The sequence below is a fragment of the Protopterus annectens genome, chromosome 2.part0 (genome assembly GCF_019279795.1).
Source record: "Protopterus annectens isolate FY-2018-M chromosome 2.part0, PAN1.0, whole genome shotgun sequence".
In the NCBI taxonomy this organism is placed as follows: Eukaryota; Metazoa; Chordata; order Ceratodontiformes; family Protopteridae; genus Protopterus; species Protopterus annectens.
In genome coordinates, this window is record NC_056728.1 from 399,773,377 (window position 1) to 399,797,025 (window position 23,649).

The 23,649-nt window shown below is 41.7% G+C and overlaps 1 protein-coding gene across 7 annotated transcripts in view; it reads left to right on the forward strand.

The window, feature by feature from the left end:
* The window catches only part of MFSD3 (major facilitator superfamily domain containing 3), a 1,502,303-nt gene that overhangs the window by 731,539 nt on the left and 747,115 nt on the right, over nt 1-23,649 (forward strand). The window lies entirely within an intron of this gene.

A 23,649-nucleotide genomic window follows, 5' to 3' on the forward strand; every position in this document is an offset into this window, starting at 1 on the left:
GGAGAGACGAGAAGAAGGCAAGTGGAGAGAAGGATGTCCAGTAAGGAGATGGATGGACTGCATAAGAGGAGATCTGTGGCAGTCAGGCATGATTCTCGAAGAAGGTGGGAGAGTGGCTCTGACTCAGTTCATACCACACCCTCACATCATGCAGAAAAATGGGGAAAAGAGGGGTTGCTGATGAAAGATAAGGCAGTTGCCTTTTGCAAGAAATTTACAAAATAAGGGGGGAGGTTTTTCTTGTAGATGGAAAATGTATGATGGTAAGATTTAATAATCAGTAAGGAAACTGAGATGGGGACATTTCTTTAAAGCTGTAGAACTCTGAGGTATGTAAGGCACTTTCGACAAAATGACATATACGCTAAATACTACCGAAGGTGACAGAAATGTGGGTATTCCCTCTGAAGAATCAGTAGATGATAAAAGAATGGCTCATGTACTACCACTGTGCAGCAGTAGATACAATAGTAATGTTGTGAATGCTTGGCTACTTATCCTATATTTTGTATTAGGTAAACTGATGAGAGAGCTGCAAGAAGAGGGACAGTCTCATTACTGGATTTTAGTTCTTTTCAGAAACATGTACAAAGCACAGATTCATGATAGAGAGGTCCTGTCCTTTCTTATTTAATTCAGCACTCTAACTCTATCACTAAGAAGGTAGCATGGGTGTTGTTTACTGTAACTTCAGCATGATATTTAATTTTGTACCACTAAGGTGATCAGTTAGTGAGTCCAGTATGATCTTAATAACTTGTTGAACAGTGGACTGGAACTCCATGTTATGGGGGATAGAGAGCAGTGAATGATATTTATTGAACTAATATCAGCAAGGTTGGTAATGAGTGGAGCTGTACAGATGTATTTCTTGACCTTTCTTTTGATGTTTTATCTTAGAAGATTGCCCAAGAAGTTAATGGAACATTAGGTTATGGCACTAGTACTTATTTCAGATAATTTGTGCAGTTATCCTGCTCCTTTTTGAACAAGTTAGAATTCAGCTAGATAGCCAAGATTTATAGGGATCATTTGCAAATCATAGAATTTCAGTCTCTTGATTTGTGGTTTCAAGTCTTGAAAGTATTTAATCATATTTCATATTTCCACTACAGTTGCTTTCTGAAATGCAACTCATTGGATTGTGTTATTGCATTTTTTTCAGTGGTATTGGAAGCAGTGAAAATGCCACATAATTATTGAGTGAGGAACTGGTCTACATTAGAAAATCTTTGTTCTCATCAGTGACCCAAGGCCTAGCTGTCTGCACCTCACTAACCTTTACTTTAACAAAATCTTACTTAACCAGGAGAGTCCTCTTTGTTGTCCCTGTCAGATAACTGAAAATCCAGGTCTTTGCAGCATAAAGTAATCGTAATTATCAGTACAGTTGTTAGAGTGTGGTACATGCATCAGTACCCTCAATTTCACCCAGAATTTGTCAGATTGCTTCCTTCACATGTAGTTTATATATAACATCATTAAAGCATACATGACTGAACCTTGATGTTTGACTTCCTTTCACTGTGTAAATGCACTGCAGCTTATTTCTTGCAGCAGTTAATTCTTTCATAAGGGCCACAATGATTGTGCAAGTGCTGAAGGGTGTTTAGTGCATTATGCTACTGTAAGATTTAGCTAGTACCGATTCCACTAAGGTTCTAAGTTCCAGTAACCAACTACACAAGAGGTTTGACTACATTTTGTGTATATATAGAACACTAGCCATTACTGTAAAATTCTAGTCACTTCTGTAGGATAGAATTTTCATAATTTTCATCATATGTGTACTATGTGCTGCAACTTGGTGATTCTGCATTACATTACCACATTATTTAGTATATGATTAATAATTTTTGTTGGCAGTCACCATAAAATTCTACAGATTCTGATGAATGTCATTGAACTGCACATTAAATAGCATTGTGGTCCTTATAGGGATCAGCAGACGGTTTAAACTTGAGCATCTTTATTTGATATTTCAGCTCCTGTTTAGCATCATAAACAAAATGCTGCAATGTAAAACAAATTTCCTCCAGTTTTACATATACTGTAGACCCCCCCCAGTTCAGCATGACTGCCGAATGTGCTGATAGTATGACATATCTTGCAATGGGTTTATGTGACTTCAGTGAGTTTTCAGAAACTCGAAATTCATATGGTTGAGACTATATGATCGAGTTTCCGAAAAGTTGAAATAAGAAAAACATGACAAATGTTTGTTTTTGCAGGGGACAAGCCTCCCCCTGCAAATTATTTATACCAACACCAAGATTGCACTACAGTGGGGAAAAGGGTAAATTCCCTGATCCCAACTGTACCCCGATATACAGAGAACTACTTCAAAGAAGAATTTCCTCTTTTCCCCACTGTAGTGCGATCTTGGAGTTAGTATATATAATTTGTAGGGGATGAGGGAGGCACAGGAGGTCTCCCCTCGCAAAAATGTAGATTTGTTTTTTTTTTATCTTGAGTTTTCGGAAACTCAGTCATATGGTCTCAGCCAATTCATAGGTCAATTCATAGGTGTAGTCATGTCAGCCAAAGGCGACTGACAACAAAGGTTAAACAAGGTTAGCCCAACTGTGAAGAAAGTCCTACTACATGCACTCAGTATCCATGTTAGTATTATAGGTGGAAAGAATTGCGCAACAGTGCAGTGTTGGAAGAATGTCAATGACATCGTAAGGTGGTTCTCACAAAAATCAAGGAGCATAGCATGAGGAAAGGACTACAGCTGGAGGGAGAACATTTACCACTACAGCCTTCCCAGATGAGTTATTCTTAGCATTCTTCCATAGAGATGATGAGGAAACATGTGCTGTACCTGAAAACATAGGCACAGTTTCTGAGAGTGACCTGACACCATGCATTAGATATAAAAACCTTACAGATTAACAGCCATACAACATATGCTATACATCAGCTATGACCAGACTGATGTCAAGGAGCACACACTAACCACTACCTATGTGCTCCATAGGTACACTGAGTGTTCAGACTCAGAGAAGCTCAGTCACAGTTAAGTGCCTAATGATTCCACTGCACATCTACCTTTGTGAACACCAGAGGGCATCACAGCATCTGATGCAGGCATTGTCATTATGATGTCTCATGTGTTATTTATTCACAGAACAGGCCACTGCTATGATGACTCCTGTAGAGGCTGAGCCAGGAGATCCGCATTTGTGCCTCTGATGAATATGCCAACGCACAGTTTGAGTTGCAGTCTCAGGACACATTAAAACTGTTTGCCTTCCTCAACTGTCCTTGTTGCCCTGGGTGACATGTGGCCTCCCCAACATTAACTTCCCTTTAGATTGCACAGCATAGGTGGTCGCCATGCTTGTCAAGTGTGGGTTCCCCTCTGACTGACAGCACTGCTACTGCTAGTAGTGGACCTATAGTTGCAGACCAGTGCACTACATCTCACATGCAGATACCAAAGAGCTGCAGGCTACATGTAGTTCAAGGCAATGGCCACCGTCATAGCCAGCTACAGTCAAGTGGTCGGCTCTAATAATCAATCAGCAGCTGTGCAGGAGTATAATCCAGTCACAATCCTCAGCAGCAAATACAGAACAGGTGATAACTGTCATGGTGAGAGGACTCCAGCAGGATATCACCCACATCCACCAAAGCCTGGAGTTCCAGGACAATGCCACAATTGTAATCATGTGGTCTGTGATGACACATGTTGCATCAATGGCCACCTCCATTGCAGATGTTAGGTAATGATGCTGTCAGTGAACAGTACTCCAGTGTTGCCTGTGGTCAGGGATGTGTGAACTCTCATAATAGGTGCATAGGATGGTCATTGAAGGGAGCGTATCACCTTCCATGGTCTGGGTATCATCATGTAGCACCCCACATTAGGAGGGCCATGATAGAAAGCCAGCTGAGGTGCGGCACCTTATGTACGCGTTGCAACCAATAGTCTTCTGCAACTTCTACCATGTCTGTGTCTCACAGGTCATATACTTTACCTCTTTACCCATTCAACACTTGCTGCTGCATGGGCACTTATGTACCTCATGACCTGCCATTGTAGTGCCACACTGCAGAATCCCCTGTGACTCCCGTGCTCAACAGACAAGATCATTTAAGGCACAGCTTTGCTTGCCTGCATGTGGCAGTAATGTGCTGAAAAATGTTTTGAGCTTTCTACAAGCTGATGCTTGTAAGATACTAGGAGGTCAGTGTAGCTAGAATGGAAACAGCAGCACATACAACTGGTATGGGAAGTGTATACATTCCTACATTTCTAGTCTATATGCCATATGGGTGCCAAATCTCAAGTACTGAAAAAGTAGACTGTTAACTGTTGGTTACTACTGAAGGAAAACATTTAAATAAAAGCTAAAATGTTTGTTATATGTTTGCCTAGTTTTATCTGCATTTATCTGAAATTAGCTGAGGATGTTATCTGTATCGTTACTGAAATTTGGTTTGAATTCCAAAAATGAATAACAATATTTCCAGGTGTACCTCCATTCAGTGTTGAGTGGGATAAGTGGTGGTGTCTTAAGTATTTCTAATACGCACATATAATATCACTACCTCTCTGAAATGGGTTCAGGATTTGCTAATCTGTCAGCCTTTATGATGCAACTTTTTGGTAGTACTGTTTTCTTAGTGTACGGCTATATCCCCCCCCCTCCCGTGTGGCTGCTAGTCCTGCTAAAAATAAATGCTTGTACAGAGTAGCCACTGATGCCGCTGTCATTGTTCTTCCAGTACGAGAACTTTCAGTGTGCTTCTTACCTTTATACTCGGACACAAGTATAAGTTCCTCTTAAAGCCTGATGATTCTGAATCAAAACCTGCTTTCCACAGTCCTCATTTGCATCACAATATGCACTCATTAGACTGTGCTCCTTCATCTGTATATCGCAGTACTGTTATTTGCATACCCCTTATAGAACTGCACATCTATGACTCATTACCTAGATGCATGTCCTAGAGATCAGCACAAAACCACAGTTTAAATGTCAATACCTGTCTAAACTGAAATCTCAAACACTGAAAAAGTAGACTGTTAACTGTCGGTTACTACTGAAGGAATGCATTTAAAGAAAAACTAAAATGTTTATGTTATATGTTTCCCTAGTTTTATCTGCATTTATCTGAAATTACCTGAGGATGTTATCTGTATCATTACTGAACTCTGGTTTGAATTCCAAAAATGCTAACAAAATTTCCAGGTGTACCTCCATTCAGTGTTGGGTAGGATAAGTGGTGGTGTCTTAAGTATTTCTAAAATATTTCTAAAATAACATCTAAAAGCTGTAAGCTAAGAAAAGAAAACTCAGGATGTGAAATTGTTCATTCTGTATTTAACGTAAGTGGTAATGAATGTAATTCTATATGAACTTATGATACACTGCACATCTGTACCTCTGCAGAACATAAGAATTTCCTCTCCAAACTTCAATATTTACAAAAATGAAAATGATATACTTACCAGGGGATACTGACCACCCAAACATTGCCTGGCTAAAGCATCAAATGAATATGTCCAGTATTGACAGACTTTGTTAATCAGTACAATTTGCAACAAATAGCACAAAGTCCGGTAAGGAATAACAATATCCTAGAAATAATGCAAACAATTATAGGATCATTCCACTGCTCACCATAGGTTATCCCACCTGTAATTAACACACACGGTGATACTATCATCTTTAGCCTAGGAATGAAATCATTTCAGTCCTAAGTAAGTCATCATTCCTATACTTTACCAATGGAAACTACTTTGTAGTAGTATGTGCACTAAGTATTAATGCATCCTTAGTGACCCAAATAAATTTGCCCATGATGCTGTGAGTGAATCCTGTGGTATTATTAACGTCTGCATTCATGAATACATTAGTAAGACACAGACACCTGAATTAAATTTTCATTTGATATAATCACACTTTTATAAACTGAATAAGATATACAGCAGAGAAAGAAATGCTACTTTGAATTCAAACATTACTCATAAAGCAAGTTTAAATAAAGTACAGAAATTACTTGTCAAATCTTCCAAACTGTCTGAGAACTCAGCATTCTCTCACTGAATGCAGCAGTAATTTCCCCTTTGATCACTTCAAAAACTCGAAAGGAAAGAATTGTGAATAGGATATGTTGTCAGTGAATAGTGAAATGATAACAGAGTGCAAAGAAAATGTACCTGCAGAAAAATGTTCTGTAGCCAAAAGAAAAAAAATCTGTAACCAAAAAAAAAAAAAAAAAACATGCCATACAACTATAGAGACAAGGCAAGATTCCCTTTTTAAGTAATAGATGCAACAACTACTTCTACTTGTAAAATGAAAACTTCAGGACCAGAAAACATATATAGTGTCTTCCTCTACAGAGGAAAACCTATGAAAGCCCATTATGGTAAGTAAAACGTTAGCTTGTGTTCACATCCCTGGCCTGTGGCTATAGGCTATAGTGGTGCTGGGTCACAAAGGCCAGTTGGGTTACATCTGACCTAGACCATTTTAGGCGAATCTGACTGTGCTGTGTTTTATCATGAAGAGAATCTTACTTAAGCTTATCAAAAATGACACAGTGGCCTACCTCTGTTTGATATGGAATGTGTGGTTTAGTTAAAGGGAAAGACCTTGTGTTTTGCATCTTGTGGCATTCATTGGAAAGATAAAAACAGCACTTGGAGGAAGACTGATGTACATTGTTTATCTTGACCATACAAAGGCATTCAGCACTATTCTAAGAAGATAATTGACACATTAAAAGTATTAGTTATCTTTCCATATAGAATGTAATGGGTAAATCTCTGAATAACATGGCAGAAATCAAGGTAAGGGTTACCTGTCTATCCTGATGTTTAACATTGGTAACCGTCAGGGCCCTGCATTGGGACCACTTCTTGGGCTGCTTTTTTCAAATATAAGCATTTGGAAATGGTGTATAGATAACCCACACATGCTGATGACTGAAAACTGGAAAGCATAACTGGAGCTAGGTTATATAATAAGATTCCTTCTGACATAAGAGTGTCTGAGAACTTTAAGTTAAGACTAGCTAACTAGATAGGTAATAAGAAACAGAGGAACAAAACAAAGAGTTTGTGCTGCTAGGTTTAAGATAAGAACACATCGTTGCTTAAACTTCACAAATGTAGGAAATTAATGCACTCACCAGTCTATTTCAGACATTATTAAAAACTATAAGTAAGACAAAATAACAGCACATACACTTCTCAGAAGGCCATGGTTTAATTGGATAATATTAAAAATATCAGATCAGTTTGTAAGCACTTTCATCTTGCATAGAAGACTTTATTAAGTATTACATTAAGATGTACTGACATTGAAATACCCATTCAACAAGTTAAAAACTTACTGAACAATAAAAGAACAGTGATTTTCAAGTGATGTGAAATTACAATCAGTATGTCACCCAAACAACAACTTATAAAACAAATTCATGGTAATTACATTCAGGACTTTAACAACCCATTCTCAAAATAATCTTAAACTGAAATGCTCATTCAAATCTGGTAGAAGTATTTAATAGGATTTGCCGTTAGTGTTCCTTGCTATCTAATTCCCTTCTTTCTACTGGATCTACCATGGAAGATAACTTTTTTTTCAGATTACCCCAATTATTCGCTTAAACAGAGCATTGTTGGTATGTCTGTTTTTGATGGGTCGATATTATTTAGTTGAATGGCTATTCAGTGAATAACCATTTGTCGAACACCTATTCAGCAAAGCCACTCTGCATCAAATGGTGAATTTTAACTAGGACAAACCAGCAGTTGGCCACCGTCTGGAATTTGCCCTTTTCCCACTGTAATGCGATATCCGAGTTAGTATATTTAGTTGTGGGGGGCGTAGTCCCCTACCTTGGCAGGTTTTAAATTCTATTTCTTTCTTTATTTTTTTGTGGTCACTCAATTGGCCAACCGCTTTTTTGCCCTACTTAAAATTCACTGTTCAATAAAGAATGGCTTCACTGTATAGCCATTCGACGAAGTCGAGTGGGCGTTCAAAATGTGTTGAATGGGCGTGCCTTTGTTGAAGGTTGGGCGTCGGGCTGGCAACTCAACACCATAAAAACCAACTGCCAGTCATTAGCGGACCGGAGTTCCACTGTGGCGACCCCTAACCGGGAAAAACCGAAAGACAAACAACAACAATAGTAGCCTCAATCAAAACATTTGACTTCATTGTAAAAAAGTGTCATCATTAACTACTCATCTGCTTGACATAATGAACTGACCTTTCCCTATATTTGTTCATAAGATAATAATGAGATATGCTGCTAAATTGCAAACATGCCTTGCTTCTATTCTTTTCGTCTACTTAGTTTAAATGGTGAATCTCCCTAGGGCAATGTTTTTAAAGATTCTGAGGTCCAGACAGGTTACAGAAACTTCAGCACAAAACATAATGTATCTTAAGAAGGTGTACCTTAAATTCATCCAACAAAAATTCTTACTTCTTACCTGTATCATAAATAAATCACCCATAAAATGTAAATAGCTTCTAATATATTTTTAAAATTAACTTTTGATATACACATCTCTCAGTGGGCCAGTGCCACATTTGCATAGCTAGGGAGCCAAAGCAGATCACACAGGCACTCTTTTTTTTTGTGTTTGAAAAACTTACATTAAATAGAACATGGCTGTTATTTACTACTACATCTAAACATTCACAAGTTAATTTGACATCAGCAACTGTTAACAGACATTTTCTGTCAAAACTCAGCTTATCTGATCTGTCCCACTTGCATTTGGGATTGCTGTGCATAAATTATCTGGCTACAAACACAGACATTTATAATATATAAAATACATACATATGTGCTGTTGCTAAAAATCATTGTGGTTCACAACAATATTACTATGACAAGACAAAAGAACGAAGGAACACTTGGAGATAAAACTGATTTTTTCTTATAATCCATTCATTGTTAACCAGCAGTTCAATAAAAGAATCAGTCCTGTTATAAATCATGCAGCTGATGTTGTGGTTTATCTTCACGGAGAGCCTTTTCAGTCCAGAACTGGAAGTATTCTTTTGTCTGACATAATTTCATAAACTGGCAACAAACGTTGTTAATGGAAATGAATTTGAAGGGACTCCGCTATTTGCTGAAATCATCTTTTTGCAGTGGCAGTTGTACATTGCCACCAACAAAATGATTATATTTAGCTAATTAAGTAGGCCTGACTGAGGTCCCTTTTTAGAAGCAGTATAGTAATTGTTAGTAAGAGCTGTCTGGCTAACAGTATGGAGGGTACAGATTCACTTTAGGTGCAGTTTATGATTTAACAACAAATATCACTTACTGTCTAAGATAATGGCATAATCGGTAAAACTGGGTGTGAAAATGATGTGATAGATGTTAGGACACCCACAAGTTCTTTGAGACTGTAAACACTATGTGAAATAACTTTTCATTATTTTTACAAATATTGTTTGTGCTGTAGTAAATCGTTTTGTGACCAATCACAAAAACATTTTGCAAACCTACTGCCCCTTTGATTATTTGAAAACACATGTATGATGATAACCAGTAAAGCGATTTTATAAAGAAAAAAAGGTAATAGAACACTTTTTTTTCTTGCGGTTAAAATACAGGTGGTAAATTAATAGCATACATGTGAACAGCTTTAGAATAATTCAAGTAGAAGTAAGTTATAACCATTTTTGTTTTTTTATACAGTCAAGTTATATAAAGATCATGTGTATAAAGTTTGTATTACCATTTTTATTTTTTATTTGATTAAGGATAACATTTTGATATGCCAGTCAGGGGAAGAGTAGATGAATAGTGTAAAGGCAACATATGCTTTATTGCACAGCTGAGTGTTTAAAACCATATACTTGCCTAACAGTCGCATAGAATTTTACACTTAGTGTTTTACATGTGTAGTTTTTAAGTCATTTGTAGGTATACAGGATTGCTTTTACATAAGATATATTTTACCTCCCATGATCAAAATGTATTGTTTTTCTACAGACTGATCTCTTCTACCTAAGATTTATGTTTGGTATTTCTGTCTGTCTGCAGAGAAGGAAACTTTGAATGGCATTGCCTCATTATGTTTGGACTAACAGCAAAATAATTGTTTGTTTTAACAGTAATGCCATTTACAGAGATACTTTAGTCAGTGTCTGTTAACCTAATAGAGTTGGGTGTTAAACTTGAAAGACTGTCCAGCTATGAATGTCCGTCCTTGCAACAAACCCTACAGAAAATGAAATAATTCTTATAGACTTTTGTATTTGTAGTGTTTACCAAGTGATAGGAGATGCTACACTGGGGAGGAACTGTGCTTTATCAGTTGCTGTTTTGGGAGCTAATAAAACAGATGATCATATTGTACACTGTAAGAACCTTTAGATATTTTAGTAGTGCATTCCATATCACTGTTACTGTGCTGATTAGAAGAGCATTTTTAGATACTCAGAGATGCTGAAACAAAATCTCACTAGCTGAAGCTGCCCCGCTGTTATCTCTAAACAGTAAAGGTAGTTTTCAGGCTAAGCACTCTTTACCTGTCTAAACTGCAGTGTAGAAGCATCAGACAGGTGGGAAACCTGCTGTGTTTTACTGTAGTGAATATGTGGCTGTAATCTGACTTAAAGATGTAGTTACTAAAAGAGTTTTTGAGTTCCCTGCGTTGAGCACATTTTGGTATTGCCAGTTTTTACTTGATTTTATTCAAGTTCACAAAGATAAGTGTTTTGGATCACTCCTTGCTTCCAAATAAGAAATATTATGTAAGAACAATTTATGTCAGCAGTGCAAACCCTGCAGGAAAGCAAGAAGCCTAAAAGCCCCACTTATTTTTTTTCATCTAGAGGAGTAACAATATAATAACATTTTACTTTTTGCTGCTGAGCAGGTTGCCTGCTGACATTCTAACACAGCAAAGACAGATTCATGGGAAATCCATCCATGCAGTGATGTTCGTCTCCTATGAACTTCACTCACTTTTAGTGCTGTATTTAGTTCTCTATCCCTGGCTGTAACTAGACGAAAATAATACAGAAAAAAGAAATAGAAAATAAATGTTTACCTATACCAGTGTTATGTTTTTAAATGTCTCATGAGCGAAGCTAAGTAACAAAAAATAATTATTTTTGCAGGTTAATCCAGGTAATGTCAAGTGTCAGAAATAATTGAAGAATATTAAGCAAGATTAGACTAAGACATATGAACCCCTTTAGCTACTGACTGCAGTATCGCTAAACTAATTGTTCTGCTTAGCTGAGTAACATAAATTACATCATTGCTAGTTCAGATCTGAGGCCAGAGGTTGATGCATGAATGAATGATTCTGGAAGTGTCTTTGACAGAGCTCTCTATGAATAACACACGCCACACATAAGAATGACTTTGAATACATAAAAATCTGATATATTATCAAAGTAGTGTTACCATCCTTGCAATAAGCAAAAAAAAAAGACAAACACCACTTTTGCTCCACCCATTTCCCCATCTACCTCAGCATATGGCCCTGTCGTCTCCCATTGCCTGCCCTTATTATTCCATCCTTTGTCACACCCATTTATGACGATTGCAGGAGGTGGAATGACTTCTTCCCAACTTGTGTCAGAACACATTCACATCGACTGATGTTGTGATCATGTTACAGATGGACAGTGTTCACAAAATAGTAATTAAGGAGGATGATGATCTGTATTTGCTAAAATGTCTACATTAGTTAACCGTTTAATCTGAAGTAGGAGAATTCATTTGTCTGCAACCTGTGGGTATGGATCCGATATCGGATTCGAACCGGCATGGTTTATCCAGCTATGGATCCGAGCTCCTAGCTCCTCCCCTCACCCATAATGCCCTGCTCTCCCTACATGACCTCAGATCTAGTTTGCCGTGCATGGTGTAGGCTGGATTTTTCAGAGCTCCAAAGCTAAGGGTTTTAAAGCTTTAAATTTTATTTAGTTGTGTGAAAGTTTTAGGTTTCCCTTTCATCTATATATTTTTTGGGTTAATTTAACATAGTTTTACCTTCCCCTCGCTGGTACGTAGCCGTGTGTGTGTTTGTTTTTTGGGGCCTTCGTGTGAGAGTGTTAGTTTCTTTCATTATTACTATTTTTAAAAAAAAAAAAAAAAAAAAAAAAAAATAGTTATGTCTGAGGCCCCAAAGGCAATTTTTTCAAAGTTCTCCGAGTGTGGCCATAAGCTTTCTCCTGCTGATGGCCACACTCGGTGCGTTTGATGCCTTGGGGTTGAACACCTCACTTCAGGGTGTTCAATCTGTGCAGGGTTCAACCCCAGGGCATTGAAGGAGCGGAGGTCGAAGCTGGTCTTGGCGGGACTCTTGCCCCCAGAATTGGCTTCGGCCCCCGCCCCCTTGGTGGTCACTGCTTCGGCAGTCCTTGCCTTGCCTGCTCCCCCTCCTCCACCCGGGACTCAAACTCCCGCCAAAGGGTTGGAGGAGAGGGAAGCCAGGAAAAAGGACCGGAGAGAGAAGCACCACAAGCGGTGGGCCGAGACCTCCGTTTCGGCCCCGCCGGCTAAGCGGGCATCTCCTCCGGCCTCTCTGGCTGCTGGCTCTCCCCCTCCTCAGCTCCGGTCCCCGTGCTTTTCACCAGAGCCAGAGGATGAGGAGACCCGACCTCCTTCGAGGCTATCGAGGCGGCACTCAAGGCCTACCTCTGTAGCCTCGTCGAGGTCTACTTACAGCCTCTCCAATGCTGATCTGGACCGGATGATGCGAAGGTTCATCCAGGCCCAGATGCAGATGGGAGTGCTCCTGCCTCCCCCCCCCCCCCTCTGGGGGGGAGCTCGACCCCATTTTTTAAGCCCATTGCTCCTTCTCCGACCCGCTACCCGGGTTCGGAGCGCTCGGAGCACTCGGAGCCGGGCAGCCTCGGAGCCGGGGGTCGGTTGGCACCGACAGTACTGGGTACTTCGGATCCGACCCTGCCCTCGAGTCTGTCGGATCCGACCTCTCGGAGCCTTGGCCCGAGCTTCGGATCCGGGGGACTCAGTGTGCCTTCGGCGCCGTCTTTGTCGGAGCACACTGGTCCCTCTGATCCGAGGGGCTTGGCGCCAGCTCCGATCCGCTCATCGGATCCGAGGGGGAGCTGACTTTTGGATCCTATTGTCGAGGCTGGCTCCCCCTCGGCTTTTGATGTAGTGGAGAGAGCTCTGTTGAGGGCATCCGGACCCCCGGCCCTTGCTTCGGCTCCGTCCCGCACTCCATCTGCTCTGGGCCAGGCTTCCATCACCCGGCCACTGGGACAGACCGCTTCACTGCCCCAAGCAGTTCCTACGGTTCTGGACATTGCTGGTGAGGGCTCCTCGGACAGCCCCCCCGAGGAAGCACCTCGCAAGCATTCGTGTAAGAGGAGGCACATAGACTCCCCCGAGTCTTTGACTGAAGACACTGACTTGGAGGAAGGGGAAGGCTCCCCAAGATCACCCCCTGAGGATGTCTCCTTCGGAGACATCATGGAAATGTTACGGATTAGAGGTGGGTGGTCTGCCCCAAAGTCTTCCTCGGACGAGTCAGTGTTCTTGGAGGCATTTGAAGCGGGCCCGTCTACCTCTTGGGTGTCCCCTCCTGCCGACCCCCTGGTGAACCTTATTACCACCAGGGCGTGGAAGGAACCGGACACCGTGGAGCCAATCCCTAAGAGGCCCGACAGGATCCTTAGCCCCCCCGCTGACCGTGCCCACTGGAGCAAGGGACCCCCGGTAGATGCCATGTTGTCGGCAGCAGCCACTAAGAGGGGAACTCGCCCAGGAGAGTCCCTCAGTCCATCCCCCGAGCAAGGAGTCTCGGATGATGGACCGTTTGGGGATGCGAATGTTTAGTTCAGCGACCTTCTCAGTGAGGGCGCTCAACTATTTGGCACACGTCATTAGGATGCAGCGCGATCTTATCAAGGAATACGCTGCATCCCCCCCAGAGTCCATGTCGGAGGAGGACAAACTTATGCACTCCACCCGTATGGCCACTCTTCGTTCTGTGACCAACACCTCTATGCGGTTACTTTCCCACGCTACCGAGGGAGCCGCTAGAGCTGCAGGAGTGGGCCTAGTCACTAAATGGCAGGCCTGGCTCCGCCACTGCGATTTTACGGAGCCCTTCATGGCGTCATTCATGAACTCCCCCTTTGACGGTTCTGTCCTTTTTGGCAAGACGGTTCGCGACACCTTGGTTCAGAGCGAGAAGGACGGGAAGACGCTGTCTGCCGTCGGAGTCCGCTTCTCTGTGCCCCAGAGGTCCTACTCTAGGAACCAAAAGGGCCAGAAGAAGATGTGGTTCCGGAAGTCGCAGCACTCCCAACCCGCTCCGGACAACCAGTCCTTCCGCGGCAGAGGAGGACAGGGAGGACGCCGCCCTAGGGGCAGAGGGGCTCCCAGGAACTTTGGGTCCAGGGAACCTTTCTCTGAACGGCCCACGCAGCAGCCCTGAGGGGTTGCCCGACTGCTCCACTCTGGAGGCAGTCGGGGGACGTTTCTCGGAGCACTTAGCAGCATGGGAGTCCATTATATCGGACCGCTGGGTACTCCAGATTATATCCAGAGGTTAAAAGATCCCCTTTCTTCATGTCCCAAAGTTAAAAACCCTCCCCGATGTTCCACCCGATCAGAGGGAGGCCGCTTCAGCAGAAATTGGCCATCTGCTGAGAAAAAGAGCCATCCAGCACGTCCCCCCAGACCAGATCGGATCAGGGTTCTACTCCAGGTTCTTTTTAGTGCCGAAAAAGACGGGGGACCTAAGACCCATTCTGGACCTGTCCCTGTTGAACCTGTCAGTTCCCAAAGAGAAGTTCCGGATGGTCACTTTGCAATCCATCCTCCCCCTTCTAGGGGAGAATCACTGGATGTGCTCTATAGACCTCAAGGATGCGTACTACCACATTCTGATGGACAGACGATCCAGGAGGTTTCTTCGCTTCCGGCTGGGAGCCAGTCACTACCAGTTCAGGGTCCTTCCCTTTGGTCTCACCACAGCCCCCAGGGTGTTCACCAAAGTATTAGCAGTGGTTGCGGCCCACCTGAGGCTTCAGGGGGTGCAGGTCTTTCCGTACCTAGACGACTGGCTTCTCACCGCCCCAACAAGGCATCTACTCTCTTTGGCAAGAGACTCCTTTCTTCGTCTAGCTCCCTGGCTAGGCATCATGGTAAACATAGAAAAGTCCAACCTGGTCCCTACTCAAATAATAGAATTTATAGGAGCCAGGTTAGACACGAGAAATTTAAGAGCCTTTCTCACAACCGACAGAGTTCGGAATCTGCGACTCCAGGTGCGGGCCATCCTTCACTCCAGCTCAACACCTGCGGAATTGATCCTGAGGGCGCTAGGGTCTATGGCGGCAGCGATTACTCTTCTTCCGCCCGCTTGAACATGCGGGTACTTCAATGGACACTTCAGGTGCAATGGTCATTTCTCTCCCTCCCCCTGTATCATCCCATTGCAATCAGCAAGGCTTGCAAGCGGTCTCTCTTGTGGTGGCTCCATTCTCCGGACCTCCACAGGGGCCGCCCCTTTTGTGCATCTCCCCCTCTCGCCACAGTGACCACGGACGCTTCCCGCCTCGGGTGGGGGGGGGGCATTTTGCGGGCCGGACGGTCCAAGGCACGTGGAGCGATTCAGAGACCTCCCTGCATATCAATGTTCTGGAAATGAGGGCAGTGCTCTTGGCGTTGCAAGCACTTCAAGCCCTTCTTCCCCTGGGAACAATTGTGATTCAATCAGACAACATGTCGGTGGTCTGGTACATCAACAAACAGGGGGGAACCAGGTCTTACCCTTTATGTCGAGAAGCCATGAGAGTGTGGGAATGGGCGATCTCCACCAACCGCTTTCTCATCGCAACGCATATTCCGGGTCGGACCAACATCCTAGCAGACAAGCTCAGTCGCACCATTCTCTCCCCATACGAGTGGTCTCTCAATTCTCAAGTAGCGAAACGTATCTTCGCACAGTGGGGGACTCCCTGTTGCGATCTCTTTGCTTCTCCCTTAAACGCCAAGTGCGACAGTTTTTTCGCTCTAATCCCCCCTCCAGGGGATTCTCCGAGAGATGCTCTGGTGCATGCTTGGCCTCCCGGTCTTCTTTACGCATACCCCCCTCTACCTCTGATGCTATAAGTACTTCAGAAAGCCTCTCGGTTGGGGTGCAGAATGATCCTCATTGCCCCGTTCTGGCCTCGACAGATCTGGTTCCCTTACCTAAGGTCTCATTCAGTGAATCCACCTTGGATTCTAGATCCCATTCCGGATCTGATATCACACCCATCGAACCTACCAACTCCGAACCTGGACAACCTGAAGTTGACTGCTTGGCTGCTCCAGTTCCACTCCTAATCAGGACTCCCGGTATCTTGTCCCCAGTTAAGGCCATTCTGGTAGCGGCCCACAAGCCTTCTAACAGAAAACTTTACCGCAGTAAATGGAAGCGTTTCTCCATTTGGGCAGAGCGGCAAGGCCTAGATCCTTTCACGGTTCCCCTTCCTTTGGTTCTAGATTTCCTTACTACTCTCTTTAATGATGGCGCCAGTAGTTCCACGGTCAAAGTTCAGCTGGCGGCCATATCTCATTACCATGTTGGACATGATTCAGGGTCTCTTATGTCGGCTAAGTTATGCAAAACCTTCCTAAAAGGCACCTTTTTGCTCAGACCCCCTGTCAAAGAAACGGTTCCCCCGTGGGATCTTTCCTTGGTACTTCAGGCCTTGACTGCTCCCCCCTTCGAACCTGCGGCCACAGTCGATCTTAAATTCTTGTCCTTTAATACTGCTTTTTTGGTAGCCATTACTTCGCCTAAGAGAGTTTCTGAGCTACAAGCCCTGTCCATGAAACCGCCTTATTTGATTTTTCATCCGGACCGGGTGTGCCTCAGGATCAATCCCTCCTTTCTTCCTAAAGTAGCTTCAGAAGCTAACATTAATCAGTCCATCAACCTCCCTGTTTTCTTCCCTAAGTATCAAAACAAAGGCGAATACAAGCTGCATTCCTTGGATGTTCACAGGCAGCTTCGTTTTTACCTTCATAGGACAGCTGGTTATAGGCAGTCAGACCAGTTGTTCATTTCTTTTGCCAAATTCAATCTGGGTAAACCAATTTCCAAAGTCTCTTTGTCACGCTGGATTTCTCAGTGTATTCTGTTGGCGTACCAAGCCTCTGGGAGGCCCGCACCGGAGGGAGTCCATGCTCATTCGTCCCGGTCTGTCTCTACTTCAGCGGCCTTTAAGTCTAGGGTTCCTCTGGATGACATTTGTTCAGCAGCCACTTGGGCTTCATCTCATACCTTTATTACTCATTACAAGCTGGACGCCACTTCTAGAGGTAGAGCATCCTTTGGCTCCGCGGTGCTCCGGAATATCCTTCCATGATGGCCACCCAAGATTCAGGTAGCTGGGGACTCTGTCCCACAGGTTGCTGACAAATGAATTCTCCTACTTCAGATTTAGAAGTTATGTACTTACCATAACGTTCCATCTGAGTAGGTGGATTCATTTGTCTGCAACCATCCCGCCCTCCTATCCCCCTGGCCTTGTCAGTTTCCTGCATAGGATGTGTTACCCTTTAGTTAGGGTAGTTGGTGCAGGGCAAACTCGATCTGAGGTCATGTAGGGAGAGCAGGGCATTATGGGTGAGGGGAGGAGCTAGGAGCTCGGATCCATAGCTGGATAAACCATGCTGGTTCGGATCCGATATAGGATCCATACCCACAGGTTGCAGACAAATGAATCCACTTACTCAGATGGAACTTTATGGTAAGTGCATAACTTCTAATTCTAAAACATGTAGCTGCAGTATTGAGGTAGGAGGTGGAAGGAACAAAAGAACATAGCTTTTCATTAGAGCGGTAAAATCCCAAAGTTGATAAATCTGACTCCTGAAACTTTTTTTTAAGAAAATGAATTACAGATCTTAAATAGGAGACTGTTATTTATTCTGACTCCTACTCAGAGTGATTTTCATTGCCTGAAATAAACTGTTATAAAAAGTAAAACAGGAGTTATTTTCAGTGATTAAGCGAATGTTCTGATCAGTAATTATGTGTTTTAGTGCTGATAATTCATCAGATGATTTAGGCAGTTTTATTAATATTTCGATATAAAAAAAGCAGTACAGTTTGAAAGGAATGTTGCATTTGCAGTCTGTGTTCATGCCTGTACATTATTACACAACAACAAAGTAACGCAAAGGATCCAGGTTCCAAGGACTCACGAATAAAAGTAGTAAACCACGTTTAATAGTTGATGAAGTCCTGGTTATGTTAGGACAAATCGCTTAATCTCTGTGTTCTGTTAAACACACTTTACTACTTTTATTCATGAGTCCTTGGAACGTGGCTCCTTTGCGTTACTTTGTTGTTGTGTTTCAAGTTGTTTTGTAATGTTTCACCTTACTGAGTAAATATTATTATTAGGTTATTTTGAATATCTTTAAATAATCAGATAAGGGCCATCATTAAGCATCAGTACAAAAATGGTGGACCAACTTTTGTCTGATACTAACATGTGAAAAACTGTGTAGCAATACAGCCAGTGATGATAAGATTTATTTATTTATTTATTTATTGACCCCCCCCTTTTTTTTTTTTTTTTTTTTTTTACTGGGAATGTCCAACTTGGCACAGGGAGAAGAGCTCCAAGGTAACAAATTGAATGCAATCAATATTTACTGTAACAATTTTTATAATGCAGTTATATTGTATACATAATATTATAGTATTTGTACTGATATTCACAAATGTTAATATATAGCATTGTATTGAGAATTTAAGATAGTGTTGTACCATATTTTGGGTCAATCAGTTTCAGATATTAAATCTGTGCATTTATTTTTTCTGAACCCATGTTGTCACTTTACACAGAAAAAAAAATATCATTCAAATTAAGTAAATGAGATCAGTCAGACAGGCAAACGTTTTAAAAACAGATTAAAAGCAAGGAATTTAAAACAGGCAAAGACTGAAGATTTGCTAGTTCAAAGTATATTTTCCTCACATGAACCTTATGTTTTGATCTTGCTAGTAAAGGGCTTAAAACGCTGGAGTTGCAGTATATGTTACAATGCAAGTAGAATTTATCAGAATTATTGGCCCTTAAAATAGTTAATTTGATGCATTGCATTTTATGTAATACATGTCCCTACATGCTCTTGCAACAGCATATATGTTGGTGTTACCACTGGAAGCCTTAAATTTAGAATTGCTAAACATGATTGAGATATTTTGCAGGGATAACTTGATAAACTATACATTTTCAGGGTTCATTTTTATGAGACTGAATCATTTGACATTCCAGAAGAGAGTTGATAAGTTGAATTTCTTGGAACACTGAAAGCCAATAGGATGTACAAGTTAAACTCTTAAACATTATGGCTTTAGCAACATGCTTGCTATTAAGCAATTTCTTCTATAAAAGTGGCTTAGCTAATAGCTTGATTTTGTTCAGAAAGTAATGGAATATAAATGTTACCTTTAGTAATTGATGTATCTTTATGTAATTGTTATTATCTAAAGAGGATGTTTTCAGCTTATAATATGCATTTTTCTAATTGAGTACATTTAGATTTTGCCTGTTAAAATGATATGGTTCCTGGATTGACAATGACTTTGTCATTCTTGTGAGAACAAAGTCCTTTCAGATGGACTATTGAAATTCCGATGTGTGGATTATGTTCCTGTTACTGTTTTCTGGATTTTGGATTTTGCTTTGATTCATCGTTTTACAGTGGTTAGAGGGGTTGTTTCATTTGTACCTAGTTCATAGGTGTACACTAGGCTAATGGCCCTAAAGCCTTTACAAGCCTAGCCCATAGAAGTGTCCTGGAATTGTGCCGCCCGACGTTAGTTCCCAGTGCCTCTGTCAGGTAGAGCCACTAGAGTGATCCCCGGGGTGAATTTTCTACTTCCCATCCACTCATCAAGATTTCTCTTGAAGAGGGCCAGTGAGGTGCTCTGCTTGACATGTATGGGAAGTCTATTCCATAGCATGGGCAGTCTCTAGGTTATGAACCTGTTCCTCCAGCATATTCTGTTGATTGTGGTAATGAGATTGAGGTCCCTGGAGCGTGTGGTACGGAGGAATTGGGATTTCTTTAGATGTAGCATTTCTAACAGAGCTGGGTCAGACATGGCTTTGTAAGTCAAGCAGAGATCACCTCTTAGTAGACGATATGAGATAGAGAATAGCTGGAGTTTTTTTGAGTCTGTCCATGTAGGACATGTGTTTAAGGCCTAGGATCCTCTTCGTGAGGTACTTTTGTGACCTCTCCAGCTGTTGCAGGTGTCTAGTGAGGTACATGCCAAATGGAGCATTATACTCTATGAATGGTCTAATAAGACTTCCAGAATCCTGATTTTAACCCTAGAACTTTTCTCCTTTTGCCTAGTAACTACTTAACCTAAATCTCACGTACATACGCTCCTTGAACTTAAATCCCCTGATTACGCACAAATCCCAAATCTCCCTTTCTGCTTCCTAAGCCTATGTTTTGTGATTGCTTCCTAACTGTAGAACACCCGACCCACTCTCTAAACCTAAATTTTCCGTTTGCTTCCTAACTCTGCAGTGCTTTTCCCTAGCCCTAGAACATCCCCCACTGCTTCCTTAACCCTAAGACACCACTGCTGCCCCTAAATCTAAATTCTCAGATTGCTCATGCACCCTAAGATTGTTTCCTTCTACTTCTTAGCCTAACACTTCCCTATCTCTTCATAAACGAAAACTAACCCTAAATTAACCACTTAGTGAGTCGCAATATAAGGAAATGTCTCACTCCTATTCACTCACCTGCAAATGCCCACACCTTTCAAACACACAACTCAACTACCAATGAAGCAGCATTTTAAGCATACAGTTTGACAATATGCTACAAAACTTAAGTTTGACAAAAGCAGTTTGATAAAAGGAATGTATCTATGTGTGTGTGTGTGTGTGGGTGTGTGTGTAACTTTATGATCATATCAGCAAAAACTAACTGAAAGAATAGCAAGCCTTTATGTAATCAGCCACAAATATGGCAAACAGTTGAATACAAATTCCATGAGAATGCATAACCATCAAATACTAATCCAAGATAAAAGGCAACCATATATTTTCAAACAAAACATGTATGTTTCCTTTTGCAATCAGTGTAATCCTTTCTGATGCAAAGCCTGAGACTATAGCTGATGATGGGGCACAGACTGACTGGTGATTGAGAGCTTTATTCTGTGACTTGTCTCCTGCTTCATCACTAACATCTGGTCCATTGCCTGCAATACTGCTGTTTATACCTCTCAACCTTTTAATGTAAGAAATCTGGGCAAAGGCAAACAATGCAAGGACAAGGGCCTAAAATAAGGACAGATTTAAAAAATTGCTTTTATAAACTTCGGAAGTTGCTAAAATGACAGTTTTTGCATTATTGTACATTGTCTGACACTTGAGAGCTCTGCTGCTGATGCTTTTGATGCAGCATTCCACAGATCAGTCTCCTGTTCTTTATTACTTTCATTAATGAAAAAGACTCCATGACACTCAAATCCCTCCATTTTGGGTAGCTGCTTCCTTGTCATGTGCAGGCAGCAGCCCCCTGTTTTTTTGGGAAAATGATGAATTTTAGATATGGAAGTGCTGATTTTCATTTTTACTGCTTTGCATTTAGCAGAAAGCCACTCCAGTGCATACTGAAGATCAGGCACCTGAGGCTAGTCCTATCCCCTTAAACCAGATGCTCTCCAGTTCTCATTTTTGCCTTGAATATCCCTTGCATGAACATCATTGATCCTTGGAGTCTTTGCCCACATGAAAAAATATTCATCTTAATATAAAGAATGTATGGACATAACTCTCACCCAACAAGTCCTGTGATTGAATGGGTTACACAGCCATATGTGTTCCCCAGGCTGACATAACACATGTGGGCAGTAGTGACAAATTCCCCAAAAATATTCAGTATATCTGCAAGCACAGTGAGTTGATGCAGTGTTCCATAACCAGGTTGGAATCCGCATGGCTTCTCCCGAATCAGGGGCTCAACTTCCTAAGCATTCTTTCCAACACCCTGTTGTAAACTTTTCTAGAGAAGATAAGGAATGTGATCCTTTCATAAATGGAACCTACACTGCTGTCCTGTTTTTTTTTCTTTTTCTGTATAAATGGGTACCACATCCAGTTTGTTAATTTAGAGGTATTGCCTCCATCTTCCACACAGACATTGAAAAGGCATGTTAACCATGGCACTCCAGTAATGTCCAACACCTTCAGCACTTACAGCTATATCTCGCCTAGTCTCACAGTCTTGCCACTACAAAACTGTTTAATTGCCACAATGACCTGTTTTACAGAAATAGATTGAGACGCCTAATTTGGTACTGGCATTATCTCATCAAAGAAAGGCATATCTGGCACTGTGTCGTAAAGGGATGCAGCCTTGAGTATGAGTTAGATTGGCAACTTAGTCACTGAAAAGGCAGGCTGAAAGAATAGCAGTGAACAACTTATGCCACGTTGCCCTTTCTGGGGATGGAGAAGCTTTTTATATGTGTTGACTGTATTATTTAAATTTATGATATTATTTTACACTGCCATGTAACCTGACAACATTATAAAAACTTTGTGAACCATCCAGCAACACCCTTCTGGGTGGTTTCTAGACTCACTAGTTCATCCTGCCTTACCAGTCATAGGTTGTATCTGCTGGAGAATATGAGCTCACTGCCAGATACATTACTTCCAAGCAAGCACCCACAAGGTCTAGTGCTGGCCCAGGTATGCGTGCAGCTTCAGTGTAAGACATCTTGTTTCTGCTCTGAGTTTATACCTGATTATGATGAGTTTATTATTTTGTATGATGACTTTAGTACTTTGGTTTCCAGAATGCACTTGATCACCTGTAGAATTTATCCTTGTCCAGTCAAGGTTTTGTCATGTTTCCTTGATGTTTTGGGCCTTGATCTTTAGTACATTACCACCTTAACCCTTGGAAGTGGAAATTCTCCATCACACTTTAAAGTAGGCCTGGGTTACTCCTATTCCCAAGGAAGAAGGGGTGGATGATGATAGTCTGGATAGATATAGACCTGTATTGAATCTCCCTTTTGTTGGTAAGGTGCTTGAAATGCACAATTGGACTCCTTTTTGAATGGTATTAAACTCTGTCATTCCAGACAGGTTTTCAGTCTAAGTTTAGAGCTGTGACTGACTGCTACTGCTAGATGTCAGTATTACTACTCCATCTTACTCCTCTTAGATTTTTCTGTTTAGTCTTTCTGCATATTACTGTGGGCCAAAATACTTTGCTCAAGCATTTAAACAATTACTGTGGTATCTCAGATGTAAAACAACAATTGTTTGCCTTCTGTCTCATTGGTTATTCTCAGAGGGCTATGTCTGTAGTTAATTCCTCCTCACCCTTTCCCCTGACGTGTGGAACCACAGGGTTTTATTCTGGGTACACTGCTGTTCACCATACATACACCTCCAATAGGAAACATTATTTGAGGGAGAGACTTAAATTTTCACTCTTTTTTTCTACTTCCCATGCAGCATTACTTGTCCTTTAATTGGATTTCTGTGATGGCCTTAAATTGGAGGATTTGATAATCAGCTGAAACTCAATATCACTGAGATGACTGCTGTGGCCATTCATGCCACCCTTCATAATTTTTGTGCTCGAGTCTTACCATTGCACATC